This window comes from Anoplolepis gracilipes, chromosome 1 (genome assembly GCF_047496725.1).
Source record: "Anoplolepis gracilipes chromosome 1, ASM4749672v1, whole genome shotgun sequence".
NCBI classification, from domain to species: Eukaryota; Metazoa; Arthropoda; class Insecta; order Hymenoptera; family Formicidae; genus Anoplolepis; species Anoplolepis gracilipes.
This window is the reverse complement of record NC_132970.1, coordinates 9383115-9397000: the sequence shown is the minus strand read 5'-3', so window position 1 is coordinate 9397000 and position 13886 is coordinate 9383115. Positions and strand designations below refer to the sequence as shown.

At 36.1% G+C, this 13886-nt stretch overlaps 1 protein-coding gene across 1 annotated transcript in view; it reads left to right on the top strand.

Annotated features, from left to right (window-relative positions):
• The window catches only part of LOC140664434 (probable 2-oxoadipate dehydrogenase complex component E1 homolog), a 231876-nt gene that overhangs the window by 199021 nt on the left and 18969 nt on the right, over positions 1 to 13886 (top strand). The gene's annotated exons all lie outside the window — the stretch shown is intronic.

Genomic DNA, 13886 nt, shown 5'->3' with positions numbered 1-13886 from the left:
GAAGACAGTATTCGTGCGAAACGGCGATTCAAACTGTTATCGACGAATGGAAATTGATAGTTAGTGAGGGAAAAATGGTAGGGGTAATTTTTATGGATCTTAAACGAGCGTTCGAAACAATAGATAGAGAAAGATTAATAGAGAAATTATATCAATACGGAATTAGAGGAATGGTACTAAAATAGTTAAAATCGTATTTAAATAATAGGACACAACAGGTCCGTTTCAATAATAAATGTTTAAAACTGATTGACACAGAATATGGCGTGCCACAAAGGTCAGTTTTAGGGCCTTTATTATTTATAGTATATATAAATGATATAGTTAAAGTCTTCCCGGAAAAATGTAGTATAAAAATGTTTGCAGATGATACATTAATATATGTAAGTGGAGTAAGCAGTGCGGAATTAGAGAATAAAATGAATATGGTATTTAGAATAGTAGAAAAATGGATGAATGTAAATAAATTGAAAATGAACGCAGGAAAAACTAAATACATGATAGTCAGGAGTATAAGGAAAGAATTGAAAGGAAATATTGCGTTGAAATGTTTGGATGGAACTGAGATAGAGCGAGTAGAAACAATTAAATACTTGGGTATAATTATTGATGATAGACTCCGATTTAAAGACCACTGTAATTATATGTTAAAAAAAAATAGGAAAAAAACAAGTTTTTTAAATAGAATAGATACATTTATATCAATGTATACCAGGCATTGTATATAAATCAATTATAGCGCCTCACTTTGAATACTGCGCAACGTTGTTAATAGATATGGGGGAAACACAGCTGGATAAATTACAGATAGCGCAAAATCGAGCCATGAGAGTTATATTGCAATGTGATAGATACACCAAAGTGGAATACATGCTGCAAACGTTGCAGTTCATGTCCGTAAGACAAAGGCTATATTATAACGTGTGCATATTTATTTTTAAGATTTTAAAGAATATGTTACCAAATCAATTAAGAAATAGAATAGAAATAATAGGAAATGAAAGTGAAAGACAAACACGACAAGCCGGGGACATTGCAATACAACTTCGTAGAACAAAAAGCGCGCAAAAGAGTATGTTCTACGAAGAACTGAAAATATATAACGCGTTACCAGCCGAAACAAAAAATAGAGAAAGAATTAAATAATTTAAGCGTAGGTTAAAGGAATATATATGTATATAATAATGTAATTTAAATATGTAATTTTATGTACTACAAATAGCTGAGAAAGCTAATAAGATTAATCAATCAATCAATCAATCTCTCTTTCTCTCTCTCTCTCTCTCTCCCCCCCCCCATTACATATAGCTCTCTTACATATGCGCAAATTTCCTTCTTACATACTACGACTTCCTCCCTCCTTACACCATCAGCCCTATACACATAACCTATATACATACAATTATGTTCAAAAAAATCTTCTCACACGAACCTGGCCTTGCACGACCTTACATTCTAAAAAACCCTGCTCCTTACTCCGCGCCCCGTCTCTTTTCTCTTGCTACCCCTTCACCTCTATCTCTTTATCCTTTCCCTCTTCTTCTCTCTTCTTTTCTCTCTCAATCTCTCGATCTTCCTTCCTCGCCTTGTGCATGCTACCATACTCTATCCGCCATCTACTGTTGGCTCCCTTAACTCTTTCTCTTTGCCGCGTCGCACTTGCTCACCGATACCACCGTCTTGCCACGTCCACCATCCTCTCCTTTCCTCTCCTCTTTCCTCTCTATCTTCACCTCTCACTCCACCTTTTTCTCTATTACTTTCTCTATTAATTCACCCTCACTTTCGCGTTATCCTCTTCCTTCACAATCCTCTCTCCATTTTCTGGTCCTTCATCTTCTTCCTCCTTGCTTCCTTTATACCTCGTTTCCTCGTCCTCCTTTATATCATCCAATTCGCCATGTCATCTTCGTTCTTCCAATTTTCACACTCTTATATCTCTCCTTTTACGCCTGTTCTCCACCTTACTCCAATCTCCCACCTTCCACTAGTCCTCTGCTCTCTCATCCACCCTCACTTTCACCTCCTAGTCACCTTTTTCCTCTCAAAACCCTCACTTTCACACTCTCTCTCTTTTCTCCAACCTCTCTCCACCTGCCATCTTTCCTTCCTTCTCGGCTATGCTTATGTATTTTTATGTAATTCGGAAATTCAGATACCGTACGCATGCGCTATGGTATCTAGTCTTTTGCTTACGGCTTCTGCAATTATGTGCTTCCACCTTAACACCACGTTCGGGAAAACGCTGTCAACGCTAACAGAGTCATTCTATCCTTGTCACTCGCTGAAAGATAGAACAACGCTATCACGCTGATAGTCGACTTTTATGAAATCCTGCAATAATTGTAACTTTATGTTTTTCTAATTTCTATTTAATAAATGATATTGAAATAGTATATTTATTTTATGCATGCTATTTCAAATTTCTATGTGAAATTTTTGTTTAAGTATGTTTAGATAATAATTGTACAATTTTATGCTGTAACAATTTTTACAATAATTACAACATTAGTTTCTAAAATGTATTCAGCAATAATTGTGCTAAATATTTCTTGCTAATATTATAATTATATTAGCATCTATTTTAGGTGTCAATTTCAAAAAGGTCGCTACATGTTACAATAATTAAATTTAGGATCAGTAATTTCAAAATTTTAATTTAGAGTTATAGTATAGTATATTACGCATTACATTTTAAAAAATTAAAATAATATAAAAATTTTTCTGCAGGCTTTTCTATCTGGGTCTGTATTGATTGAGACTTTTAGAGATTAATCCAGAGAGGTATTATTATCTCAAGTTGAATGTTTATATTTAAACATGACGCTACTGTGTATTATTTACCAAAGTTATAATTGAATAAGTTAATTTTTTCCATTAAAACAAATTAAACAAAAACAATTAAACCAGATATATTTATTTGCTGTACAAGAAATGTGTAAAATCCTATTAAAAGAGTAAAAAAGCTTTAAAAATATATGTATACATTGCAGTCAAAATAAATAGTATGAAAAAGTTCTGAAATGAAGAATTCACTACATAACAATTTTACTAATTATAAAAAAATTTAAGAAAATAAAATGTTAATGTTTAAAAATTATTTTTAATTTTGTTAAAGCAAACAAGAATCGTTTCAAAGGTAAAATTCAATACAGAAAATTCATACAGAATATCCATATAAATCGGAAAAAATCTTAAAAAATAATATTATTCATTAAAAAAATATTATTTTGAAAAGCTTTCAAACTACAAGAATAGGCAATAAAAATGATAGTTTCCATTTAGAAAGTTGAAAGTGATCTGTATGTAATAATAAATGTTTCGAAAACATCTGTCAATATAATTATGTTTAAGCCGTTTAATAAAACAGATTAATTTTAAAGACAAAAAATTTAGAACAAGCATTACATTTCCATTTATTAATTTAATAAATTTTATATCACGAAAGTTCAAACGACTGTTCAAGATCAATAACACCTTATGTCTTCCTGGAAACTATACAATTTTTATCTAAAACATTTTTGTCTACAATGAAAAATAAAAAAGTTTCTTGGAGAGAGGGTAAATTAAAATGGGACGTCCTGTATGTACGATATTTCTATATACTTTCGTGATATAAAATTTATTAAATTAATAAATGGAAATGTAATGCTTGTTCTAAACTTTTTGTCTTTAAAATTAATCTGTTTCATTAAACGGCTTAAACATAATTATATTGACAGATGTTTTCGAAACATTTATTATTATTTCTAAAATATTTCCTGGTTTCATATTAAAATAAACACACATATTGTTTTCTTCTTATTTCAACTTCAAATAAGGTAGCAACAAAACATGTTTTACAGATTCAGCTTTTAGGCAAAAAAATAACTTTTACTTTACGTCCTTTAAAAAAATCATAAGTATGTAAAAATATAAATAATATAATAATAAAACTTTTTTTTAATTAATACATACTTAATATATGTACATATGTATCTATACTGATTCGTATTGAATAATAGCTACAGAATGAAATATATACTGTTAATTTGATTCACAACGACAAATGTTTTAATAATATGTACGTGTTCTGTTGCACGCAATTGTAAATAAAATTATATACAAAACTAAAAAAAGGCTAATGAAAGCCCAAGCTCAGTAATTGGTGAACATAAGAATCTTCATTATAATTCATTTTTCAGAATATTGAATATTATTATGGATTGATAGCTGTAAAATTGTTAAAATCGTGGATTAAATATTGTAAACTGATTATTGGGAATAGATTAAAAATAAATTTTTTAAATAAATGTTTTTTTAAATGCTTTTTAAATTCTTATGCTCACCAATAACTGAGCTTGAGCTTTCATTAGCTATTTTTTATTTTTGTATTTAAACATAAAGGGCCGCCTTAATTTAATTATTGTCTAAATAAAATTATGCTATGGCGTCAATATCTTACCTTATTTCACATTGTATAATAAGCGGCTGTTTATTACGTTAATAATCATTATTTATTAATCTTGGCCATCTCATAAAATTTTTGGTTAGCTGTATGTATATTTAATGGATGAAAGTATTATTTTTCTCATATGAGTATATTATTTATTGCTATAATTGCTATATATACGTATAAATATACATATATTATAAAAAGCGTAATATGTAAATAATTATATATTTATTATAAATTATTATATACAGGATGTTCCAAACTTATTAAACTATTAATTGAATAGTAGATTCCTGACATCATTCTGAGACGAAAATCCTAATGAAATGTGGAGGGTGTCGTAATTTCGCAGATATAAATAGTTGATTAATTAAAAAGTTGATAAATTTTTGCGTCGAATTTTCTTGCGCTCAAAAATAACGCTCGTTGAAGAAAGCCTGTACATTGAACAATGATCGACTCGATTAATATAAAAGAAAATGAAAAACTTGCATATTTTTTAAAAGGAAAAAATTAATTTTTTTAATAATGATGTATATGTATATCTCTAAAAATTAAAATTAAAAAAGAATTGGTACAAAGTATGGAGAGCTAATTTTTTTATATAAAATTAAGAATATTCAAATATACATGTAGTTTAATTCAATAATATTAATATAATAAACATAAAAATAAAAATAAAAACTGACTTAACAATAAAAAATAAGAGACGCAATACATTAAAACAAACCTAAAAAAAAAACTCATCGAATAGCGGACGTTTCGGCTTGACATTTCAAGCTCTCTTCAGCGCAATAATATTAATCAAATTATTCATATACTTAATAATATCTTCGATACGGTCAAAATGCTTTACTCAAAAATGATTTGTAACAAAGTGTTACGTTCAGGCCCGTAGAAAGGATGGGTCAGAGGAAGGGCGTAACAGGAACTGTTCCGATGTCAAAAGTCTTATCGACGAGTGACTCGGTCGAGCGAGCTGTAGGTTAGCAAACAGGTAAACGACGGGTGTCGTTATTATTCTGTTATGCAAACGCTCTCTCTCGGTGGTCCCTTTTTGGTAAGAGAATCGAATCTCTTTTACGCGGGACGGGACCTTGTGCGATCTTTCGCGTGGAGGGAGTGACGGAGTTAAATAAGTTTACCGATCATTTAATTTTTAAATTAACATTTATTCAATTGATCCCTACCATTATACATATAACTTTATTGATATTATCAAATCCGCCTTAAAATTATTTGTATGAGTGTGTGCATGTTTGTGTGTGTGGATCGCGGGTGTTACAAAAGTACGGAGGTCATCAACCAGAAAAGAAGGGGAACGAGTGCGAGTCTAAAGATTTTATTCTGGTTGGTATTTGTACAATAGTTTGTAATAAGAAAAAAAATAATAATAATAATTTGGGAACGGTGTTATGTGTGTTACGGCGCGATGTCGATGTCTTCGAAGACGCTATCTATAATGCTGAGGAGAGCGGAATCGGATATGGATGCAAGTTTTGATTCTAAGGAGGGCAGAGGTGTCAGAGTCTGCTGGAGAGTATTCCAAAGAGGAGTCGGATAATTCTATCGTGTGGTTCGATGAATTATCCGAGAGGATTACGGACGAGGAATCGGAAAATGTTAGAGGAGAGGACGGCGGTGAGTCATCGGATATATCGATGACTGAAGGTGAAAGGGGTACAAGGAAATACGATGGGGAAGAAAAATCTACTTCAGGGTAGCTATGAGTAGATGGGAAAAGGGTTTTTAACGGGGTGGAGCAGCGCGAATACTGCGATGAAGAAAAGGGGGAATCTAAACTGTTGATTTCGTTCTCGGTCGTGTCGTCCGATCTATTGTCTCGATTTGCTCGCGAGAATCGGCGGGTCGGCGCGATTTTAGGCACTTTAAATAAAGAATAAGGTTGAATAAAGGGGAAGGTCGACGATGAGAGAAAAAGAGAAAAAAAAACAAAAGAGAAGGAAATTAAACTTACTATTTAGGCAGATTGGTTGCGTTTTAGCTGCTGGTGTAGTTGTGGCTCCAGTTGTGGTCTTACTCGGCAGGTGGTCTTTGTTGAGCACTAACTCTAATAGGTTTTAAGACGTAATTGGAACTCCCGCAGTGTAAAACGAATTGCTTGAGTCAGCGAACGACCGAAAAATTTATGCCGAATGAATCTGATGCTGTACTATCGACTGATTTTAATTTTTGGAATTGATCGTAATGCGCGAGTCTTCCCTTTTTATATTAAATCTTGAGGGCGTGTTTACAATTTGGGCGGGAGTATTTTTGAGATTTTGACGTGTAAAAGCTGTCGTTCGGTGAGATCCTTCTCCTCCTTATTTTTGATTGTTGCTGATTGGTGAGCTCTGTACGGCCTCTTAGGAAATTTGGAGATTCTTCCTTTGGTTATCTCCTGGGATTATGCAGCTGTTTTTATCCATTTATTTATTTAGGGGATCTCGCTTTCGGTCCTTTTAGGTCATTTCTTTGAACATTAATTTCAATGTTTAAAACATTTTTTTCGTTCCGCGGCCCTCTTATAACTGGTCGGGCAATTATTGCTTTATCTTTATAGAAGGTAAAGACGTGGAGCCGACAGTGCGTAGCGGCATTATTTGTTTCTTTCTTAGGATTATGCAGCTGTGTTTGTTGATTTATTCATTTAGAGGATCTCATTATCGATCCTTTCCGGTCGTTTCCTTTGAACATCGATTTCAATGTTTTAAAATATTTTTCGTCGCGCGATCTCTTTTATGATTAGTCGGGCGATTATTGCTTCATTTTCGTGGGAGGAAAAACGTGGAGCCGACAGTGCGTAGCGGTATTATTTGTTTCTTTCTTAAGATTCTGCAGCTGTGTTAGTCTGTTTCGTCGTTTAAAGGATTTCGTTATTGATCCCTTCCGGTATTTGTTTAGATATCGTTTTTAGTAGGTCTAAACATTATTTGATAATAAAGGTTCTTTTTTATTGCGCGACCCGTTTTTTGTGACCGATCGGACGATTATTGTTCATTTCGTGGGAGGAAAAACGTGGAGCCGACAGGACGTAACAAAAGCTTTTATATAAAGATTTTTGGTAATTATTTAGAATAAGAGACCACGTCCCGATGTCAATGACCTAGACATATATTATCAAGGTCATGACCCTAAGTAAGGTTCTGAAGGTTTTAGTCAGCGCTCGTTGTTTATTAAAAAGTTAGAAAAATGAAATGTAATTTTTCGTTCTTGTTGAAAGTAAAGTAACATTTAATAATGTATAATGACTTTACAATGAACGCGTGGGCGGGAGAGGAGCGGAGGCCCTGCCCCTGCACACTCACCCGCCAAAAAACTAACTCAATCCAACCTGTGTTACGAAGCAAAATCTATTATATATTTCCTATCTAAATATCTATAATTGCTACTGCAGTGAAAAATAAATTTTTTTAAATACTAATTAACAAAACCACCATAGAAATAAAATATATAAATGCTTTTAGGGAGGGGCAAGTCCTTTTTTAAGAAGTTATAAATAACAAAATTACTTAATAAATTTATTGAACATTTTTCATTAAATCGTTATGAAAAATTGCATGTATGCGTGGAGACAGTAGGTTCCGGCCCCCTGCGGGGCCTACACTTCCGAAAAAAATAACCTAACCCAAACTCAATTCCGATTTTGAATGCAAATAGGTTTGGGTTAGGTTATATCTTTCAGAAGTGGAGGCCCTCGCAGGGAGTCGGGACCCAATGTTTCCACGCATACACTTTCCCACCTGTACAGTAATTGGTTTGAGTTAGGTTATTTTTTCGGTAGTGGCGGCCTCCGCAAGGGGCCGGAACCCACTGTCTCCACGCATATACGCAATTTCTCATAACAATTTAATGAAAAATGTCCAATAAATTTATTTATGTAATTTTGTTATTTACTACTTCTTAAAAAAGATTTGCCTCTCTTCAAAAGCATTTATACATTTCATTTCTATGGTAGTTTTGTTGATTGGTATTGAAAAAAATTGATTTTTCGTTGCAATAGCAATTATAAACATTTACCTATATTTCAGATACATGTTGGGTTGGGTTAATTTTTTGTGGGATGGGGGTGCAGGGACACAGGCTCCGCCCCTCCCCCGCCCACGCATTTAATGCATCATATTTAAAATAATAAATCCATTGAAAGTACGAGTCATTATTGTTCTTAAAAGAATTTCAAGTTTACAAGAAATGTGACGAGCACAGAAGTAAAATTTCAGTAAAAAAGATAAACAAAGGCCACTTACTATTCTCAACGATACAATATAACAATATAAGGTAATTATGCAGTTATACGGAGCCACCCCCGATTTCAATGTCCTTCACATATGTTATTGTTATGTCTAAGCGGGGTCACGACTCCTGAGAGTGCTCGGACCTTCCATCTGACCGGGTCGCTTATTTCAGAAGCTGAGCTTCTGGGGATTGCCCGTGACTAAGGCTATCCGGACGATGAATATTCTCCCTTGAAAGCGATGTATAAAGTAATATGATGGCACGACGCGTTTTTTATTATCGGCGATGGTGTTACCAGCTGTAGTATATGTGATGATATGGCAACGACGAAAGCAGCAATTACTGATTAAGGGAATTCTCGTAGTATAAATCCCTCGAGGATGGTTCCACTAACGAATACCTTGATTGGGTTCACTAACGAATAGTAGAAAATATTCCTATCTCTTAGATCTCGGAGGAAGTCGGCGTAGGCACCGATACACCTTTCGCAGTCAAACGGGAGAAACTAGATTACGAGAACATGCAGTGCAATATACACCTAACGCGTGCTGTCGATGGCAAGGTGAGCGTTGAAGTACGCGTAAGAGTTCTTATTAATATTATCCGAGTTCACGAAACAAAAGGTGCAATACGAGGTCAGTTCCGATTTATGAACGAACCCAGAGATATAAGCGCAGCAAACGTTCTCTAGTCGGTGGCGCGCTTCAACGGATGGAGGGGAAGTGTGCGAACGTCCGTAGCACATGTAGATGTGTTCTTAATTGTTTATAATTGTTTATTATTATTATTCATACAAAATGTTACTGCTATTCGCTGCCGAGAGAGTAGGGGGTAATTAGGTCTACAAATAATCGAATAACGGTGGCAAGATTTCTTGTATTTATTTAGATTTAAGTTTTGATTGTTTATAATAGTTAGATAAAATAAAGTGCGCGTTACATATTATTTGAAGTGAATATTATTTCGAAAGCAAATATTATTTCGAAAAGATCTGGTTGAGAGTGAGACTGGTCAAAGTAAAACACAGGAAGCAAAAAAAAGGGTCGATCGTAAAAGTGAACTCGGCAACAAGAAGGGAAATATTATTTCGAAAAGGTTCGGTTGAGAGTGAACTGGTCAAAGTGAAACTCAAGAAGCAAAAAAGAGGGTCTGTTGTAAAAGTGAAACTGGACGGCAAGAGAAAATCTGCGCATTTCCAGGATTTCGTGTTTTACATATTGTTATAGCCCGAGACTATAACTAATAATTATAGATATACATTAATATTATATATTAATTAATAAAGTATAATAAGGAGAACGATTGCGAAATACTAACGAAATAAGCATTGCAAAATAACGATATTCGCATACCGTGATCGGAGCGTTGACCGCGCGTATCGCTGACATAGCGAACCACGCGCGAAACCTGAGACGAAACCGGAACACCGCGGCGAGGATTGCGAAAGAGTGCAAGCAAGGAAGTCCGACCCTTGGACCCACTGCGCTTGCACTCAACGCGAGTTGAGCAACCCCCGAATTTTAGGACGATCGCTCAACGATATAAAAAACGTACCCGCGCTCAGACGCGCGGGCAGTCGTAATACCGAATTAAAAGTGATCGTTACTGCAGCAAGCAGTCTTACAAACAAAACAAGTGTAATCGGGCAGTCGTGCGAACGAAACAAGTGTAATCATAACTGCAGCAAACAGAGTAGAATCAAGTGCGAACCGCTAATATCGACAACGTACAAGAGTGAAGGGCTAGTCCCAGTCAACGCCGCCGACAATGCCAGGAAGGAACCGCTATTGCTACCATAGGAAATAAGCAAGCATTGTACCACCGAAACTTGGGTAAAATATACTATATTTTCATAAAACGGGTACACCAGACTACGTTAGTAACCCCGACGCTATCTTGCGCCCTGAGTCCTGCCATCCTACGCGGATCCCGAAACCAGTGCCGTCCCGCGGCACAACAATATTTCTACTCCAGAATATTCATTACGTTTATTCCGCGTAAAATTAGTCTAATATTATCGGCTGTTCTGCGGAATCCCAGTGTTCGGGGGTGGAACTCCGTAATTCAAATATAGGATTTCGTCGCGTATTTGAAGGTAGCGCGTTTTCCTTGCATCTCCTGACACGTAATTCAAGGACGGCAGTGGGAGGAACAGTCGCTGCGTATCTACCGGTGTCAGCTCGCATGGCCACCGAAAATATTTTATAGATTTAACACGGATGTCTTTCCTCAGAGGTTTGGTTTTCTTCACTCGAAAGGCCGGATTGAAATATGCTTCGTACTTTACGTCGAAATAAATGCGCTCTGTCCCAAGGAACTCGCTATCCGCTTCGGTAACGGGAGTGTATTTGAACTCGTAATACAGGCGCCGCGCGTGATACTTTTGCCTGTCTCTTCTTACTTTTGGCATCTACAGAAAAGATTGAATTAAATTCGCATAACTACTGGGTTCGACCATTGGTATTGAAATAGGAATGCGGCATGTGCAGGGTATTAGCACGATGCTAGCGAAGGTAAGTGCAAGCTACGGGTTGGAAATAGGAGTGCCGCATGTGCAGAATATTAGCACGATGCTAGCAGGGTAGGAGTCGTAATGAGCGTGCAATCGTCCGCACCGCTGTGTCGCTGATCTTTATTAATGGTCGAAACCAGGTTTTGTTAAAGAATCAGATTAGCACTAAACACGACACCGAACGTAGAAGATGCGGATTGGCATTAGGTGCGTTTCAATCATTAACACACAATATAATTTCATAAATATATATATGTGTATATTTAATTATACTTACACTGATTAGCTGATACAGAGGTAACGTGTATGAGTAAATTCGAGAGCTATCGGCACGAAGTGTTAACGCTGGGTGTGATGGCGCAATATGACGAGATAATAATACGGTGTACGCTCGCGTGAGATTGAACTGTATGTGAAGTAGAATCGTATGAAATGGAATCGCGTGTTGGAATAGAATTGTAGGAATGAGGAGCACTTCTAGAGAGAGAAGTGTATCGCTTAGAGTCTCGAGTTAGTGTGTCGAATTTTGGGACTGCCTTGGGATCCTTTGGTGTGCGCTGGTCAGAGTTGAGGAGTGGGATGAGCGCAGAGAAAGGGTTATCGAAGGGTTCGGAGCAGCGAGAGAGTCCCATGGTGGTGGGAAGGCGGCTACTTACAACTAGCATTTTCGAGTTATCGGTTAGAGTTGGTAACTAATATAATGGGTAACTTATCTGTTAGAATATAATAAGTAACTTATTGGCTAAGATGTAGTAGGTAACTTATTGTTTAGACTTAGACTATTGGTTATGATTGATGTTTTCTTAAAGCTAATGGGTTGAAAAATTTGGTGCTGAGACGTAACATTATCAAGGTCATCATCCTAAGTAATGTTATGAAGATTTTATGCCGCGTTCGGCATTTATTAAAAAATTATTAAGATGGAAAGTTTTAACGAATTATTTGTAATTTTTGACGTTGAAATTTATTTAATATTTTCATTTATAGGATACATCGTAGCCATTATTTAAAAAAAAGTGTCTTATCGATCATCATAAGTATAAATGTTTTTTTAAATACAAATTCTGCCAAGTAATGATTGAAATGATATTCTTTACGACCATATCGAGAAATAGTTGCGCATATTTCTTCCTACAAAAGTTTGTAAGTAGAAAAGACACTTAATCGACACTTCTTCGTTGTCGCCACATACACACACGCGCGCGGGGGGAGGGATGCAAAGAGAGTCTTTGGCCCGCCTCCTGCACCCACCCCGCCGGTAGGGGTGCGCTGGACAGAGGAGGTGTCCCATTTGACCACGTTAATATTGACCATGGTCCCGATTGACCACGTTGATATTGACTACGTTAATATTGACCACGTAAATATTGACCACGGTCCCGATTGACCACGTTAATATTGACGTACGTGCAATGTACGTTGCAAGACAAAGCCAAGTTTATATGGGTTTGCAATCGGGACGTGGTCAATCGGGGATCGTGGTCAATATTTATGCGGTCAATCGGAACCGTGGTCAATATTTACGTGGTCAATCGGGACCGTGATCAATATTTACGTGGTCAATCGGGATCGAAGTCAATATTTACGTGGTCAATCGGGGCCGTGGTCAATCGGGGCCGTGGTCAATCGGGTCTGTGGTCAATTGGGTCTGTGGCCAATCGGGACGGTGGTCAATCGGGACTGTGGTCAATCGGGACGGTGGTCAAACGGGACAATGATCAATCGCAACGTGGTCAATTAGGACTGTGGTCAATATTAACATGGCCAAACGGGCGTCACTCCCTGGACAGAAGTACGTAAAAGTACTTTGTTGAGAAATAACTATGTCAGTTAAGTCGTAATTTATCATCAACAAAGTACGCACCGTACTTTTGCGCATTTCTGTCCAAAGCACTCCTACAGGTGGGGCGGACGGGGAAGGAGGGGCCGAAGGCCCCCCTTGCACCCCCTCCGCGCGTATGTGGCCACAGCGAAGAAATGTCGATTAAGTGTACTTCTTGATCGTGTAGATTGTCAAAGTTTACTATTATTACTATCATAAATCTTGTGTTAATAACTTTTTAATAAATGCCGAGTGCGACCTAAAATCTTAATAACATTACTCAGAATGATGACCTTGATAACATATGTGGAGAACATTGAAATCGGGGATGGCTCCGTATAACTGCATAATTACTCAATATAATACGAAAGCATGGACACACGGTGTCCGAAAATTACATAATGTTTATTATACATTTTTTGCTAATAACTTTTTAATAAACAATAAGCGCCGCCTAAAACTTTCAGAACCTTATTCAGGGTGATGACTTTGATAATATATGTCAAGGTCATTGATATCGGGAAGTGGTCCCTTATTCTAAATAATTACCAGATTTTTTTTCGGTATACATATAAAACAATGATGATTCGCAAACACGTACTGTTAACAAGTAGGAAAAAATTCACCTTGTGAACATCACAGAGAACGTTCGTATCGTCACTTCTCGCCAATTTATAGTGTAGGAAGTATGTAGAACTAATAATATAATTCATGATTGTCCTACAAGTCCTTATTTTTTTAACATACATGAAGAGACGCGGTAGCATCTCGCGTTAAGGGTATCTTTTTAAATCTTTCGTTATTACTGAAAAGGAGACACTACTGTATATCATTTACCGAAACGAGGACACTTTTCGGAAAATGAATTAAAATATTTCGTA